Source organism: Saimiri boliviensis, chromosome 15, assembly GCF_048565385.1.
Source record: "Saimiri boliviensis isolate mSaiBol1 chromosome 15, mSaiBol1.pri, whole genome shotgun sequence".
Classification (NCBI taxonomy): Eukaryota; Metazoa; Chordata; class Mammalia; order Primates; family Cebidae; genus Saimiri; species Saimiri boliviensis.
The window spans coordinates 22,668,344-22,687,340 of record NC_133463.1 but is presented as its reverse complement, the minus strand read 5'-3'; the positions used below and the strand labels follow the sequence as shown (position 1 = coordinate 22,687,340).

General features: G+C 36.1%; 1 protein-coding gene across 11 annotated transcripts in view; it reads left to right on the top strand.

The window, feature by feature from the left end:
• Positions 1-18,997, top strand: part of NCOA2 (nuclear receptor coactivator 2) — a 310,720-nt gene that overhangs the window by 22,818 nt on the left and 268,905 nt on the right. The window contains exon 1 of one of the 11 annotated variants that reach the window (XM_074386751.1): positions 10,800-14,873. The exons of the other annotated variants lie outside the window; for them this stretch is intronic. The gene's annotated coding sequence lies outside the window, so the exon portion shown is untranslated. Of the gene's footprint in view, positions 1-10,799; positions 14,874-18,997 lie in introns of those variants that run through there. 11 annotated transcript variants of the gene reach the window in all.

The following is an 18,997-nucleotide window of genomic DNA, read 5'->3' as shown; positions in this document are numbered from 1 at the left end:
AGTTCAAGACCAGCCTGGTCAATGTTGTAAAACCCTGTCTCTACTAAAAATATAAAAAATTAGCTGGACATGGTAGCAGGTACCTGTAATCCCAGTTACTCCGGAGGCTGAGGCAGGAAAATGGCTTGAACCCAGGAGGTGGAGGTTGCAGTGAGCTGAGATCATGCCATTGCACTCCACTCTGGGCGACAGTGTGACCGTCCATCTCAGAAAAATAAAAAAGTATGAGCAGAACATTCAAAGAGCAATAAAGAAAATTTCTAGGCTGGGAACGGTGGTTCATGCCTATAATCTCAACACTTTGGGAGGCTGAGATGGGCGGATCGCCTGAGGTCAGGTGTTCGAGACCAGCCAACATGGAGAAATCCTGTCTACTAAAAATACAAAATTAGCTGGATGTGGTGGCACGCGCCTGTAGTCCCAACTACTCGGGAGACTGAGGCAGGAGAACTACTTGAACCTGGGAGACGAAGGTTACAGTGAGCTGAGATCATGCCATTACACTCCAGCCTGGGCAATAAGAACAAAACTCCACCTCAACAAGAAAAAGAACAAGAAAATTTCTAGGATGATTTTAGTGTGCCTCTTCTGTAAGAACATAACCATTTACCATTTAGAATGTTGATTTCAAGTAGTCCAATTTAAATACGATGTGTAAATCTCAGTAAAACTGCTATATGCTAGACTAATAACTATTACTTCGAATAAAACCTTTGACAGTATGCCTATCTTAAATGGGTAATTATAGGTCAAGGGATTAAAACAAAAAGAGTTAATTCCTGGTCCAGCTCCTCCTTGGTGAGGTGTTTCTCTCTTAGTCTTGTTGCTGTACATTTATACAGGTGATAGCACAGTGCCATCCACTGTCTGGCCCTGGCCGTCATATCCCAGCTTTTTGGTATGTTGATAAGACTTCTCTGGAAGCGCATACCTGTGTTCACGAACCTCTGAAGGAAAAGAGTGCTGTGGGTGCTCTATCTAGAGTTTACCCTTTCAAATAGATGCCACTGCAATGGGTATGAAAATTAACTTTCTATCATTTTCCGCAGTTTTTTTATATTTGTTTTTAATCTTGAAATAGGAACATTTATTAGTAAGTCAAATGAGCTATTCAGTCAGAGCTGTGGAAACTGCAGAGTGCCATCTGTGTAGTTTGTGATGTGCCATATCAACTCGTATTTGAGCTTTTAGCAGGAAAAGTGACATAAAATTGCAAAGTATTATTATTAACACAGCTGATCCTACAGTGAATCAGGGTGAGAAAAAAATCTCTGTGGGACACACTGCTTTTCCACATCAGTTGTATTAACCCTTTGGGAACACATATAAAGCGTTTGGTAATTTTACCAATTGGTACCCACCAATTTACCGTCTTGGTTATGTCAAAAAAGAAATGCCTCCATGTTCTGACTTGGATCAGATTCATTTTTACAAATAAACTATAATTTTCATTCAAAATAGATAGGTACTAGCTTCTGTCCCTGATTCTTCTGGAATTCCTGAACAACAATGCCTAATAGCTGCTGTTTGTAACTAGACGAAACTGTTGATGGATCTGGTGCATCAGATATTCAAGCTTTCCCAACACGGAATATTAGTCTTTCCTGACTTCACACTGGGGCCAAGACTTCTTTGTTCTCTTTTTCCCTTTTGGAAACAAGATATTTTAAATATGAGCCTTACACTATGCTATTCTATGACCTTTTATTCTAGTCAGTTAATTTATTATTGCCAGTTTCTTGATTGTAAAAAGTGATCTTCAGAGTCTAAAAGCCGCCTGCTGGCTTGTGTCAGGTGGACCTCCTCATGGCCTTGAGGAACTCACTCTTCTTAGAAGGCTTTTCTAGCAGCCTCGGCCCTCAGCACTCTGTTCTCGTTCCAATTCTCACTGGTGCTTATTTTCCAAACCACATGTTGGCTGTTAACCTTATGATAGCTTATCTAATATTTCAACTTTTTCTGTAGGTATTTAGGTTTTGTGTTCCTAATGAAATATGCTAAATTCCTTCAGCTGCAGCAGCAGCAGCCTGGGATAGTGGAAAGTGAAAAGAATTTGGATTTAGAGGATGATTTAGTATCAGTCTCGCTCCTCTACCCGTGAGTTGGAAGCATAGGCAGATTCTAAAAAGTATTCTTTAAAAACAGTCTCTTACTAATAATACCTGGCTCACAGGATTTTGTGCATTTTACAGGTAAAAAGCATTTAATCTAGATTGATAACCTATAAAACAATAAAATGCCATTACAGATATTATTGTGGTTATTGGCACATGGTGAAGCTGCCCAGTACCTGAATCAGATTTTACATGAGAGCTTCAGAGGTTCTTGGGAAATGTCAAGTAAAATGTGTTGTTGTTGTTATTATTTATTTATTTATTTATTTATTTTTGTGATGGAGTCTTGCTCTGTCACCAGGTTGAAGTGCAGTGGCACGATCTCCGCTCACTGCAACCTCCACCTCCTGGGTTCAAGCGATTCCCCTGCCTGAACCTCCTGAGTAGCTGGGACTACAGGTGTGCACCACCACACCAGGCTAATTTTCTTGTATTTTAGCAGAGACCAGGTTTCACCATGTTGGTCAGAATGGTCTCGATATCCAGACCTTGTGATCCACCTGCCGTGACTTCCCAAAGTGCTGGGATTACAGGTGTGAGCCACTGCGCCCAGCCAAAATGGGTTATATTTTCAGAACCTATTACCTTTGTTCCCTCTGCTGCATACTTCATTATCTCAGGTTTAGTTTTGTATTCCTGTTATCATCTCTATATAAGCTTGAATAACAAAAGAAATATTATTATTTTACATTTGGTAATTATATGGTGTCACTACAACAATCTTGATGAAAGAAACATACTTTTCCATGATTAGTATTAGTGCTTATGTAGCATTAGTATTATATCTTTGTAGGGTTCTCTGTAATAACTTTATCACAGAGTTCTAATACATATTTCATTGAGAGAGATTAGCATTACTGCTTTCAGTTTAACAAACAAGCCAATTGAAACAATGGAAACTCTAATAGAGTTAAAATTAGGATTTAGGATCTCATTGTATATATTAAATGGAAGTTACATTTTGATACTCTGTTGCTGTTATGCTGTTTTTCTGTGTAGCTTCCTGAAATTCCTAAAAGTCAAAGGTTTTGTTATTGGCAAACTATCCCCTTACAAACAGTTAACAAAAAACTACTATGGAAAAGTTTAATAATATAAGGAATGCCCATGAGGCAATCATCTATACCTTTATCTACTACTCCCCCATCTGTTTAGAGGCAAGTCACAGCCTTTTCATCCTATAGGCAGGTTTTTTTTGTTGTTGTTGTTGTTGTTTTTTGAGGCAATGTCTTGCTCTGTTGCCCAGGGCGGAGTGCAGTAGTGTGATCTCCGCTAACTGCAACTCAATCTCCTGGACTCAGGTGATCCCTCCACCTCAGCCTCCCAAGTAGTAGGGACCACAGGTGGGGACCACCACGCCTGGTTAATTTTTTGTAGATATGGGGTTTTCCTGTGTTGCCCAAGCTGGTCTTGAATTCTTGGACTCAAGCCATCCGCCGACCTTGGCCTCTCAAAGTGCTGGGATTACAGATGTGAGCCACGGTGCCAGCCTTTTTTTTTTCTTTTTTAAAGAAGAAAATTTCATGTGCTCTATGTGAATTAATAAATGCCCACTCAAAGAACAAAATTTGGGGCTGTTCAGTCCTTAAATTTTTGTTTCGTGGTGGAGTAATAATAAGATTGTGATTAGGCTTACAGAATGAGCACTGTACAAAATGAATGCCAGTAAGAGGCATATAGTCTAGGGGAGAGAAAACATTAATAAGAACACATAATTCTAAGCTCTGTTACAGCAGAAATCTTGTCTTTTTTACCTTGCACAGTGCCTGAAATAATGTAAATGCTAAGTAGTTTGTTGAGTGAATGAAAAAAATTATTTGAAAATGTAATTCTTGTGAACATGAGTCTTGTTATTTGTGTTGTGTCATTTGGGAATTTTCAAGTATTTGTGTGAGTGAGTGTGTGAGTGTGGCACTGTACGAATGGGGAGTATAAATTAAGAGTTTGCCTTGACAAAGAGAGAATTAGATGTGCCCTAAAAACAAGTTCTGAAACTTAATAGGATCTCATCTTAAAAAGGTATATGAAGTGCATAGGTAAATGGAAAGTAATTCATACAGCTCTATTAAATGAAACAGTATGAAATGTGCTTTTAAAGCTTGTATATATAATTATTCAGTCTTTAGGCTGAAGTTGACTTACGGCATTACTGATATTTGTTTTCTTTCTTTCTTTTTACTTTAAGAACCTGCTCGACACTTGTTTCCTGTCTTATTTATAGAAGGCTTAAGCTGTATGTTAAGTACTCATGTTTGCATATTCAGAGCACTTAGAACTAATCCGACTGCCTTTTTTTTTTCTCTTTTTTTTGAGCCCTGGTGAGTTATTTATAAGCTTCATATTCATTGACACCTTTATAGCCATCAATGAGAAATTTAATGTGAGTAAACAACGTTTCAGTCTATAATCAGCCATGGGTCATTTTTTTATGAGTTTCAGTTGATGCAAGCTGGTAGTTAAACCATGATACAGAAACAATTGATAGAATCAGAAGTTTAGCTGCTCAAAGTTTTATGTAGAGGATAAGGACAAGTTACTTTGTATTTACTACTAGTATTTTTTTTTTAATTAAAAAAATTTCAATTCTGCTTCTTTAGCTACTTAATATGTAATATATTAAAATTTTGAATGGGCACAGTTTTCAGTGGGACTTTTTCTCTTGGGATGTGCTTTGATAACTAGTAAATGCAGTTCATTTTTCCCCTATACTGTTCCTGATAAAATGGTGGCGGAAAGAGAGAAAATGTTAGTGACAACATGAGCTGCTGATATGTGAAAGACAGACACTCTGATGCCTCCATCACACAGCAATGCATTTGTCTGGACCCATTCATGAAAAAGGGAGAAGTCTGCTAGGGAACTGAAAACATTGTATGAAACCACATATTAAATCTTTATCAGGGATCTTGAATTTGATTCTCCCTTGTCATGTGCTGTGTGCTATGTATGTTTAATAAATATTTCTAAAACATAGGGTTTCTCCTGTAGTTATCAAAATATGAATTGAAGCGGAAGGATGATAGAAGCTTTCCGAGATTGGAGGGTGGATATAATGCTTTGAATTTACCCAAATCTTTTGGAAACCAAAAAATCATTCTAACTGTTTTTGATAATTTAGGCTTACATGGTGTTAAATTTTAGCTCAAATAAGGAAGAATTACTATATACTTATTTTGTAAAATGTTGCTTAAAACATCAAGAGATTTATCTTGCAATAGACTTCTTCCTACATTTTCTACCCTCATCCTTTAACTGCTTGTCTTCATGAGAGGGAGGCATCAAGCATAGAGGTTAAGGGTATGGATGAGGAGCTAGGCTGTCTGGCTTTGAAACCCAGCTCTGCCCCTTAGGAGCTATGTGGAAATCATCATCACAGTGTCTGCGATTTGGTTCTGTTGCTGTGAGGATTAAATGTGGCACTGACAACAGTGCCTGGTACATAGTTAGAGTCATATATGTGTTCATAATTACTGGTCAGCATCATCAGGCTGCTTTTAGCAGAGTTGATTGAATAACCATTTCTTCATTTTATGTTGCATTTTTTTTTAGCATAGACTGCAAGTGCAGGGACTTTGGAACTCGGAACAACTTGCATTCTCATTTGCTGTTACTTTGCAAATTGTTGGCCTTGGGAAAGCATTTCAAGTATATTGAGCTTCAGTTTTCTCATTTTTGAATTAATACACCATAAGATTGTAGTAAGAAATCAGTGAAACTATGGACCCCTTCCCCCGATTTTGCATACTTCTTCAGCCATCTGTGAAGAAACATTCGGGGATCTCTTTTATAATGGCATTGGGTTAGACATTTCTTCCCATTTCTACTTATGACTCTACTTCCCTCAATTTAGAGCCAAATATCTGTCAGATTTTCAACATTTAAAAATATTTTTTGTAATATATAAAATATTTAAAATAATATTTTCTTTTTTATTTTAAAATTATTTTTATGGAGTTGGGGTCTCAGACTCCTGGCCTCATGTAACCCGCTTACCTGGGGCCTCCGAAAGTGCTGGGAATTGTAGGTGTGAGCCACCGCTCCAGGTCAGTTTGTGGCTATTTTATTCAAGGTGGTTTAAATGCCGTGTAAGCAGTATCTATTAAGCCTGTGTTACTGACCTTAATCTTCCAGGAAATAGGTAACCGGAGGGAATTAGTCCATTTTACTTACAGTCTCATGGTTCCAACTTGGGATGAAATTTCCCGCTTCCTTCTTAAAGCCCAACTGTGATTTTGGCACTGATAATTGGGCCAGTATTAGTCTATGGAAATCAGGGTCAGAGTTATCATTGTTAAAGACTAGAGTACTATCAGACTTTTCATTTCCTTGGGAAACAAAAATAATTAAAATTCTGTGCTTTTTTGGTCATTTAATTTAGGTTTATAAGCTCCAGTGGTAGCAGCTGTCTCATTTTAGATTTTGTGCAAGAACTGTCACATTTTTGGTGCTCAATTAATGTTTTTTTTACTTTTTATCTAAATTAATGATTCTGCCCATGAACTAATTTACATATTTCCATTTTCAGTACTATGGAAATGGGAAACATTCTTTTTAATTCAGTGCCCGGAATTCTAGACTAAAAATTCCAGATCATCAGGCAGTAGCGTAAGAGATGGTTTGATTAGGAAATATGTGATAAAGGGTTCTTTTTTAAAAAAAATCTGTTCAACCTATTTTGCTTAGAAAGGTGGCTCTAAGAATTGCCAAACTGATTAAAGACAGAATGTTAAAAGATTTAATCCTTTGTAACAGATACTTTGGATACTAATAAATGTAATTCACTAAACATTAAATTTTTATTTATACTTAAATTTATAGGGTATTATTCCTTTTTTTTGAGATGGAGTCTTGCTCTGTCACCAGGCTGGAGTGCAGTGGCGCAATCTCAGCTCACTGCAACCTCCACCTCCTGGGTTCAAGCGATTCTTCTGCCTCAGCCTCCCGAGTAGCTGGGACTACAGGTGCGTGCCACCATGCCCGGCTAATTTTTGTATTTTTAGTAGAGACGGGGTTTCATCATGGCTAGGATGGTCTCGATCTCTTGACCTCGTGATCCACCCGCCTTGGCCTCCCAAAGTGCTGGGATTACAGGCGTGAGCCACCACGCCCAGCCTATTCCTTTTTAAATTATTTTGAGGAAATATGAATATGTTAGAATTGTAAGAGATTTTTAAAAATTCTTGTCAAGTTGACACCTATGGAGATATCTAATGGATAGGAAATTTTTTTTTAAAGTTTTAAAAAAAAGTTTCCATGTAATCGTGATTTTAGGAGTACATATGATCCATGATATAAGAATTATTTGAGATATTTCATTCATCTTTTTCATTTTGGTTTGTGATTCATTAAAGGAGCTTTCGTTAATAGGTTCTACAAACAAATACATAAAGCACCTTTTTATTCCTGTGTTGATCATAGTCTTAGTGTATAAAAAAACCCCAATGTATAAGCACATTTACTACAGAAAAAGCCATCATCATCATCTGTGGAAAATCTATATATTTTTCAAAATTCAGATTGATGATCACGTGTTAGCAGTGTTAGCTGAAGCTTGGGGGCTCTTCCAGGGATCAAGGTCAGGAACAGGCGATCAGAGCTCTCGCATCATTGGTGACTATGAGATTGACTTTCTTAGGCAGCTTTCCCAGTGCCGGCCCTGAGCACACTGGCTGAGCATGAAAGATACACCTGAGTAAGATTTTGACAGGAAATAGTGTTGAATAAGTGTTGTGTTGGTCTGTATTTATCACACCGCTACCTTGGGCTAAGGCCAGTAGATTTTGACTGTCTATGAAAATTGAATTTTATTGGTCTATTTTTTGTGGAAGTTTTAGAATAAAATAAACCATTCAACCATAGACCTTTAAAATAATTTTGCATTTGTACTTGTTTCATCATCTAACAGAATTCAAAGATGGTAAATCTATTCACATCCTGGTCTCTTGGTTCTGTAATAGAATTTTTCAAACTGATGGTCATGATCAACTAGTGTAGCCTTGAAATCACTTTAGTGGGTTATAGCTAGCTTAAAAACAAAACAAAACTAGAGAATGTAATAGAAAAATTCAGACTGCATTCCTAAAAGTTTAGGCAAATAAAAAGGAAGGTGCGTACACGTGTTTGTGTGTTTGTGCGTATGTGTACTATGGTTGCAGTCAAGAAAGTTAGATATGATAGTATCAGTTACTCTCTCTGAAGGAGACTAATGACCTATTCAAATTTTGAGGACACTTATTCCTAAAATAGGAAGTGATAATGTGCCTTCTGGTGAGTATTGTAAAATTGCCACTGCATTTTGTATTTGGAAATACTTCTCCTCCTCCTGCCCTGTTTTTACTTTTATGTCTGTCTTCTTTACTATTGGCATATTACGGAATAATGACTGTCAAACAGTCTTCCTATGGACTGAAGTATTTCAATACTAAAGTCGAATGGAAGAATATTTTTCCAAATCAGAAAATAATGAATAAAATGACAGTTCTTCTCTCATAATTTTTCTATAAGTCTTCGGTGACTCTTATTGTTAGGTGATAAAGTGAAAAGAGCAAATGGGTATTAGTAGGAAAATTCATGCTTAACTCAGCAGTGCTATCTTTTTGATAAACATAAAAAGTCGTATGCCTCATGTATGTAATATGGTCTTTTTTTCTGGTAGTAAAAGGTTTCTTGTTCATTAGTTGGAATTGGAGATACTGACATTTCATGCTATTGTTTAAGGTAGTCTGACATTTGAGCAAGTCTGAGAATGTCCCTTGTTGTGGAACCCTAACCAGGTTCACCTTGATTTTTTGATCAGCATTGAAGTTAGAATTCGTATCACAGATGTGGACTGAGCACCAGTAGCAACAGTACAGTCACCTGAGATGTTGTTTGTATTTAACAGTATTACGAATCTGTTGAAATACAGCCTTTGTCTTTTAAGCCTCATTATTTTTGCCCTCAATTTTAATTTCTGTCTATGCTTGGGGGGCGACAGAAATAGCATATTCTGTTTTATTCTGATTCCCAAAGACACATGATGAATTCCTTTTGAGTTTCCTGAAACAGCCATCTCACCTGATGCCATTAGCAAATTCCTAGCCAAGAAAAGGCTTTTATTTAACTTAGAATTCAAGTAACAGTGTTTTTTTTTTTTTTTGCATTTGGAGTTTGGTAGCCTTTCTCTAGGGTGATCTTTTCGTTATTGCATCAGTTCAAGGAATAACACACATACACACATATGCACATGTACTTTATTTTTATTGATGAATATTTAGTTTTCCTAAAATACAGTAATAGATGTATATAAAATAAGCGAAATTCTTCATTCTTATTGCAGTAATCACTCTCCCCTGATGACAGTTAATAGTTTGCAGTTTATTACTATCTTTTTTTTTTTGCATTTACAGATGAATTATGTTAAAAATGCAGACATAGGGTGACTGAGCTTTTTTTTATTTAAGCTATTCTGTAGATTTGTTTATGATATGTAATTGTTTATTAAAAATTGGAACATATATAGATAAGTAAAAAGGAAAACTTAATTTTTTTTGTAATCTCATCTTTTAGAAAGACTTCTTTTTTAAAAAATATATTGGCGCCGGGCCCGGTGGCTCAAGCCTGTAATCCCAGCACTTTGGGAGGCCGAGGCGGGTGGATCACGAGGTCAAGAGATCGAGACCATCCCGGTCAACATAGTGAAACCCCGTCTCTACTAAAAATACAAAAAATTAGCTGGGCATGGTGGCACGTGCCTGTAATCCCAGCTACTCAGGAGGCTGAGGCAGGAGAATTGCCTGAACCCAGGAGGCGGAGGTTGCAGTGAGCCGAGATTGCGCCATTGCACTCCAGCCTGGGTAACAAGAGTGAAACTGTCTCAAAAAAAAAAAAAAAAAAATACATATATATATATATATATATTGGCATATATGCTTTCACTTGTCTGTCTTTCTTTCTTTTTTTTTTTTTTTTTTTTTGATTTTTTGTTTTAAGAGACGGTGTCTTTCTCTGTCTGCCCAGGCTGGAGTGCAGTGCCATGATCATAGCTCACTGCAACCTCAATCTCCTGTGCTCAAGAGATCTTCCCATCTCAGCCTCCCTAATAGCTGGGAGTACAGGTGCATACCACTGCCCTGGCTAATTTTTAATTTTTTGTAGAGATGGAGTCTGAAGGTGTTTCCCAGGCTGGCCTTGAACTACTGGGCTCAAGTGATCCTCCTGCCTTGGCCTCCCAGAGTGTTGGGATTACAGGTGTGAGCCACAGCCCCTGGCCTCACTTTCTTTTATGTATGTCAGTTTCTTATTATTTTATTTTCTTTTGAGCCTGTCGTCCAGGCTGGAGTGTAGTGGCACTGTCTCAGCTCATTACAACTTTGGCCTTCTGGCTTCAAGCAATTCTCCTGTCTCTGCCTCCTGAGTAGCTGGGATTACAGGCATTTGCCACCATGCCTGGCTAATTTTTGTATTTTTAGTAGAGACAGGATTTTACCAGGTTGACCAGGCTGGGCTTGAACTCCTGACCTCAGGTGGTCTACCCACCTCAGCCTTCTGAAGTGCTGGGATTACAGGTGTGAGCCACCACGCCTGACCATTGCATGTCCCTTTTAATATAGGCTTAAGATAATGAAAATGGGATTTTTTATATATATATAATTTTATATTTATATACATATAAAATATATATGTGTGAAATATATATGAAATTATAATATATTTTTAATATATATAATATATACATTATATATATATATAATCTCATTTAAAATATATATGCATATATGTATTTTAAATTCATGGTATTTTGACAAGGGGATTATATTTTCAATGTCGCTTTCAACACTACTTTTTTTCCCACTCAGCCGTGAGTGAAAAATTACAGAAATTGATAGGCTGGAACTGAAATTCATATGGAAGTGCAAAGACTTAGGATACACAGAACTTGTTTTGAAAATGAAGAACAAAGTTGGAACTTTTACCTTCTCTAACCCTCTAGTTTCAAGATTTATTATAAAACCTTCAAGAATCAAAGCATTGTGGTCTTGCCATAATGATAGACATACAGATCAATGGAGCAGAATATAGTCCTCAAGTAAACCCCATAGATAGATGGTCAGTTTTTTTTAGTCAACAAATTATGTTAAAACAACTGGATATTGGTATGGGAAAAAAAGGAACTTTGTCTGCTTGATTTTTCTCTCATAAAATACATGAAAATTAATTTGAAATGGCTTATAGGCCTGAATAGAAATGCTAAAACTATAAAAGCTTTAAAAATAAACATAGCGCAAGATAATGTCAACTTTGGTTAGGCAAGGATTTCTTAGAACACAAAAGGTACTAACTGTAAAAGAAAAAAATGGTAAATTGGATTTTATTAAAAATAAAGCTGTCTGTGTTCTAAAGAAGCCATTAAGAAAATGAAAACATGGCCGGGCGCGGTGGCTCAGCCTGTAATTCCAGCACTTTGGGAGGCCGAGGCGGGTGGATCACGAGGTCGAGAGATCGAGACCATCCTGGTCAACATGGTGAAACCCCGTCTCTACTAAAAATACAAAAAACTAGCTGGGCGTGGTGGCACGTGCCTGTAATCCCAGCTAGTCAGGAGGCTGAGGCAGGAGAATTGCCTGAGCCCAGGAGGCAGAGGTTGTGGTGAGCCAAGATCACGCCATTGCACTCCAGCCTGGGTAACGAGAGTGAAACTCCGTCTCAAAAAAAAAAAGAAAAGAAAAGAAAATGAAAACATAAGCCACATATTGGGAGAAAATATTTGTAACATAAGTCTTGTATCTAGAATATATAAAGAACTCGTAACTTAACCCGATTTTTTAAATGTTCAAAATACTTGGACAGATGCCTCACAAAAAATTGAAAGTACAGGAAAAGATGTTCAACATCATAAATCATCAGGGAAATGCAAATTAAAACCACAAAAAGATGGAGTAGCTAAAATTTAAGAAAAATAGGAGAATACCAAGTACAGGGAGATTAGGAAGCAAATTAGATCTCTCATTCTTTGCTGGTTGAGGTGTCAAGTGTACAGTCACTTTGGAAACGAGGTTGGCAGTTTTTTAGAATGTGTCTTGTAAAGTTTAAAGTATACTTACACCATATTCCTAAGCATTAATCTTACAGGAATGTTAAGCATATGTCCACAAAGACTTTTTACATGAATGTTCCTAGTAGCTTTATTGATAATAGTGTCCAACTGGGAAAAACCTCAAATGTCCATCAGTAAATGGTTGAATACAGTGTATTATTGATACAATGGGATACTATTCAACAATAAAAAAGAAAAAAACTAGTGATAAACTAACACCATATTGGTAAGTCTGAAAAATATTATGCTGAGTAAAGGAAGCCAGACATACTGTATATTTCCTTTCATATGAACCTTCAGAACAGGACAAACTAAGTTGTAGTGATAGATATCAGACAAATGCTTGTTTGGGATGGGGTGGGGAATTAACTGTAAAGGGTCTGTAGGGTACTTTTTGGAATGGTAGAAATGTTCATCATATTGTGGTAGTAGTATACATTTGTTACCTGTGTGTTAAAACATACCAGACTGTATACATTTATACCTAGTAAATTTCATGAAAAACAAGCTTTGGTATAGCTATGCTTTTTTTAAATGCTGGAGGATACCTTTGAGAAGAATATGAATTCTGTTGTTCCCCTACTTCCTAGCCACACATAGGATCTAGGCTGAATCATAAATAATGATTTAAAATGAGCATTTGTGGTACTTCTCTGAAATAGGGGGTTGGTGTCTGCTTGTTAACTGCTTCTTTGGAAGCTGGCTGTGCATGCTCAGTTTGCATAACCCCCAACTAATCTCCGCACTTCTGAACATGTTAAAGCCTTAAATTCTAATTTCTATACTAAGCATTATATTCCTTTTCCCTCTTTTCCAATAACTAAGAGAGCTTTAGTAGTGATTTTTGTATGAGTGGATGACCTTTGAGCTCTTTTAGAGTTTTAGAACTGAATCTGGTTTCCAGAAATAATGTTTTAAAATCTGCTTGGAATTTTTGGTTTTCGTCTGTAGGGTTTCAAAATGAATGTACTTTATGTCTGGGTTTTTTGTTTTTAATTCTTGTTTTCTTTCTTCATTAACTCAGTATCCAGCTCACTAACTTTTCTACTTTTCTTCACCCAATGGTTAACATGATTTTTAGCCTAACAACATTTTTTTCCCTAGTACCTTAGAGTTTAAAAAAACTATAAACAGTTTAGATGTGCGAAAATTTGTTAGTTTTTAAACTAATGGATTTTACTTATTAAACATTAAATGAACCTACTTTGTTATATTATCTAATGATGCAAAAAGCTCTCTTAAGAGGTCTCTGTGATGTAGGCCAGAAGTGATAAAGAATTTTCTTATCAGAGTTTTGAGGAAACTGTTGCTTTAAGTGTATTTTAAAAGCTGCAATAGTGTTCCTCTGTCCTCTTGGGACTTGAAGTGTTTGTCCAGGTGTAGTATAGCTGTGTTTATGTGAGTAAACAACAACAGAACTGTAGATTAAAGTTTTCATTGATAACCAATAGTAAATACCCTATATCAGGATATTAGGAATATTTATAAATCAGTTAAAACTTTTTAGCATCTTTATAAGTGAAATTGCTTGTCCATTTTTTAAAAATAAAATCAGGCTATATATAGGTTAAGTAAGAAATCCTAAAAATTGGGTATCTCTGTGTTAAGTGTATAAGAATTCTAGACTGTTCTGTGCCATTCTTTTATGATTTTTTTTATGGTGGTAGAAAAAGATTGAAAATTTGCTATCTTAACCGTTTTCAAGTATACCTTTATATCGTTGTGCTTACCTTTATTTTTTAAGGTAGCTTAATTTAAACACACATGTATCATTATTGTCCAGCACAACAAAGGATATGTGGGTTTACTTAGGTTTTTCTTTAATTTTATATCACTGGTCTAGAATTCTAAGAAATTGATTCACACACCATTTATTCCTGGTAAATGTTCTTCAGTTGTTTGACTAGCAGCCTACATATTTTTTCTATCAGTCTTCTAATTGTAGCTTTTGTTCCTTAGGGTATTCCCTTCTTTCTCTTTTTTTAATCTTTTCTCACCTGTTCACAAAAGTTTTTTTTTTTTTTTTTTTAATAAGGAATAAACAACATAAGTGGAGGAAACAGATGTGTTAGTCTTAAATCCATTAATTTTCTTACACAGGTTTAGATTAATCCATTAATTTTCTTACACAGGTTTAGATTTTTTTTTTTTTCCCAGAAGAGTTGATCATATGAAGTATTCTTAGAAGATATGCAGGTGAAGCAGTCATGGCTGAGACGTAGTCATAGTTAAATGATGGCATGAGGAAGAACATGGACTAAATAAATAACACCCAGTGTGCTGATTTACTACTGCTTGAGTCCTTTTAGCTGGTACAAACCCGTTACGGAAAGGAAATACATCAAGAAAAAGTAAGATATTTTTTTCGATGTAGGCTATATACTTACGGAAGTACAATAAAAGTTTTAATTTCATGATTGTTACCATTTAAAATATACTTTTCTCATATAGGTGGGAAGTAATTTCTAGACCGCTCCATGAAAGGAAGCCTGAATTTTTTTTGACATAATATTCTTCATTTGTGGGTTTTCTCTTAACTGCTCTCGCCTTTTCTTTGTGTTTGTGTTTTAGGCTGTGTTTAAAGGCTGGGCACAGTGGTTCACAGCGGTAATCCCAGCTCTTTGGGAGGCTGAGGCAGGTGTTTTGCTTGAGCTCAGGAGTTGGAGACCAGCCTGGGCAAGATGGTGAGACCTTGTCCATACCAAAAATAAAAAAGTGGCCAGAGTGCAGTGGTCTGAGCACAGAAGGTTAAGGCTGCACCACTGCACTCTGGCCTGGGCAACAGAGTGGATCCCTGTCTCAAAAAATAAAACACTCAGTTTATAATCCTGAAAAAACCCCAAAGATTAAAAAGGCACTATTGTGCCTTTAGCAGTTTGTAGCTTCTTGTCTTACTCCTTAGGCAAACACAGAAAGTACAATGGGCCTGGGACAGAAAACACCTACTGTGTGCCCAGAGCTTGACTCGGGTCGTCTTGCGAAAACCTGACAGTATTACTTGGAAGGACCATTTGGAATGATTGGTGATATCTTAGATTAATCATTGGCAGAAGTAGGATCTAAATTAAAGGATGATGATAAAGATTGTATGCCTTCTGCTCTTTCTTTAAAGCTGTCTCATGCTGCCAGGGAGCAGGACACAGTGAAACTCTTTGTGGCTAATTGGGTCCATGCTTTACTAATCAGAAAACTGAGTTGCAATATATTACATTTCTCTGGTCTATTATGATGGGAGTAATTTTATTATAAGCCAATTTTTATAGGACCATCTAAAAAGAATACACTTCAAGAAAATTTAAAATCCAAACTTAGAAAGCCAGATTAATCAGGGATGTTTATTCAGTTTACATTGGTGTCTCTCAATTTTATGAAAGAACGAATTGTACTACAGGCTTCCTTAAATGGACATCTTCCAAATGTTTAGTATGTTTAAACTATTTGAGTTATCGAAATTGAATTTGGGTGGAATTTTTTAGATTACCTCAGTGTGTAAAATGAACTGAGTTTCAAGTGAAGTCTTTTCGTTTTGATAATGGATAGAAAAATCAGAGCATTTAACATGTTACTCAAGTTTATTATTTTAGGCATCTGTTAACTGTAAAGAAATGAGTAAATGTATAATGAAGTAGTTAATGGGACAGAAATGGAATCACCCTTTTTTTCTTTTTTTGAGACTTTAATGCTATTTTTGGAAAACATTTAATAACAATATTTTAGTAGCCATTGTATCAGAGATGCTAATTTTGTTTTTGTGTGATAGATTTACAGACTACGTAAGCAGCTAGGCTGTCCCACAGGGAGTGACAAAATAAGTTGTAGAGTTTTGGGAGGGGTTACATTTACCAATAAAGGGTTTCTGTCAGTACCCAAGGGGCACCCTTAGGGCCTAACAGAATTAATGAAACTGTGCAGCAGCATTAATTTTCTTTTGAAAGGTTTGGGACCAGTCATACTGTCCTAATTTTCTAAATTAAAGTATTTTAATAAATAACAGTTTGTTTATGACACTTTAGAAATACAGTGAAAGATTTTAATAAACAGTCTATACTTAAGCTGTTTTATAAGAAAAAGTGAAGAGTTGATGAATTTCATTGATAAAGATAGCCAGTTACTTTGGCCTCAGTAGCAGATTTTATTTGACTTGAAAAACTAAAAAATGGCTATATTTCTCTACCTTAATTGTGCACCGTTTTGCTTTTCTGGTCCCTCATCTATAAGCCATCCTTATTCCCCTTTGAGATTAAGTTTTCTAAACCTCTGCTTTCATTCCTCCCTCAACTTTTCCATGTCTTATAAATTGCCCTTTGGTTAAAGTCCTGGCCTGCTGTGTTTTACAACCTCACCTCCAAGTATTTCCCTATGTGGCCTTGCACTTCAGCCAGACTTCTTTAGCCAGGACTGACTGATCTTTGCTAGTGGCACTCTTTGTCTTTCTGCCTATCCACATCCTGTATGTGCTTTACAGCATAGAAGAATAAGCCACATTTAACTTTCCAGACCAAGCCAGCACACTTGTATGTCAGGTTTTGAAATTGCTGCAGATATTCCCTATACCTCCCTTTGGGTATAAAAGCTGTCATACTTTGCATTGTCTTCTAAAATTTCGAAACTCTTATATTATTTGTCTAATTTCCTAGTCTTCATTTGCATATTTCCTAAGAGCAGAGGCCTGCATCTTCTACTTCTGAGTCTATATTGAATTCATTCTTACAATATCTACTTCTGTGTAACAGTATTCTATACATTTTGAAACCCTAAAAAAGACACAGAATTCATCAAGTCATAGAATTTTAGGGCTGGAAATAATTGGTAAAAGGTTGTCATTTATAGTTGAGAATATTGAGGCATAGAAAAGTTGATTTTGACGAATAGTATCTTGAAATCATGGTATGGCTTGGAGAAAACTTGTTTTCTGTGTTATTTTTATTTCAGTAGGGTCTTTGTGATGGTTTTTACTTTGATTCTTAAAAAAACAAGCTTTAAAAAATCCTTAGCACTTAGATAGGTAATTATTTTACTCACTTAGATATGTAATTATTTTACTAAGAGAATTTTCAAACACTTTGAATAGTTCTACTTAATACATGGAAACGGATGATCAGACATTTAAATTGAAACTGTTTGTACCTGTGAACTGGTTTTTACTAAAAGCTGGAGTACTGTGATTATTGGTCCCTCTGTCCAGTAACTCCAAAATCTGTGTTATACTCTCAGCAGTCCTATTTATATATGTTATTGGTGTAACTATTACTCTGTTGGTAGTCTTTTCACTGTATCTGGAAATGCGGTCCACCTACTGAGGAAAAAAGGAAAAAAATAGTAGCACTTAATACTATTATTCCCACAGAGCTTCAGAAATTACACAAAAGTATTCATGTTAATCTTACAAATGCTGTTATTTTGAATTTATTTCATTTCAAAACAGTATTCAGTGTCTTCTCATGAAACACAAGTTTAAACAAGGTCAGCGTTATAGAAGAGGGAAATGAGAATGATCTTAGGAGTTTGTATTAAAGGAGATAGCTATGGTCGAAAGGAAAATCTGGGCTACTAATAACTTGTATTTATTTATAAAACAGGAAACCCCCCCGCCCCCGACCCAAGGGTTGGTAGGCTATTTTGAAGGTTGTATGTAAAGTCAGACATGATTGGTTGCTATTATTGTCCTTTAGGAGAACTGTAGAACATCTCTGCTGTGCTGTGTCAGGAGCAGATCGCTGTGAATGGATGAGAGTATCCTCATTGATCACTATTACTCTGTGTGAATCTTCTACTTTTATGAGCCTTTAGCGCATCTAGGGGTAAAAGGTATGTTTTATTTCAGAGCTATGAGGTCTGAGTTTGGATGAATATGCTTCCAAAGTGTGTGAATTGTGGCTACTGGAATTCTGAGATCCCATCTTTCCCTAAAATCAGAATTCTAGAACAGTAAGCATTCAATAAACATACAGTGGTTTTTCTTACTTGTTTTCTGAATGTTACTTACAGATAAATACTCCTGTCAGCAATGGATATATTATTCTGAACTGAATTCTTAGGGAAAAAGCCAAAGTAATAAAGAATTTAAAACCTTTCATATAAAAAAATTATAAATTTGAGGTTTACATTAAAAAATAACATTAATATGAACATATTAAAACATATATATATATATCTATTTTTTATTTTTTTTTAACCTCTTTTTCACCCCAAAGCCCTTGAGTATTAGACCTAATATTTTGGTCTTACCAAGTTGTGACTAAGGCATATTAAAGTCAGTTCACATGGAAACATTTAACAGCTTTTCATATTATTATTTCTTAGATTTATAATTTGTGTTAGATACTGTACAGAGCCTGCTAGAAAAGCTTTGTGAACCTGTGCTCTGTGTATTTCCCTCTTTTAACAGTTGAGAACATACTTTCACCAATCTGTGTCCTTTTCTCAAATCTATATACTTCACTTTTGGGATACTACTTTCCCCCCTAGAATGTGATCACAAGAGCCCTGTGGTCGTAGGAGAGCTCTCATGGGGATCTTTGGAATTGGCCTAGATTCAGGCTTGGATGCCCAAAATTGGTCTTGTGGCTTTTGAGGCTAGATGGCAAACAGTGTTTGATGCTGGTGAGAGAAGCACAAGTTCATGGCTTTGTTAGCTTTTGTTTAAAGCTCTTTTCCCTGAGTTGCATGAGGTGCAGATTTAATAATTCTGTTCATGTCTAGCTTACTTCGTTATTTTCCACCACTGTCTCTCCCTCCTATCATTACAATGAAGGTGTTTGTTGGACTGGTGATTGTTAAGGGCCTGGCTCTTGCACCTGTGGTTTTG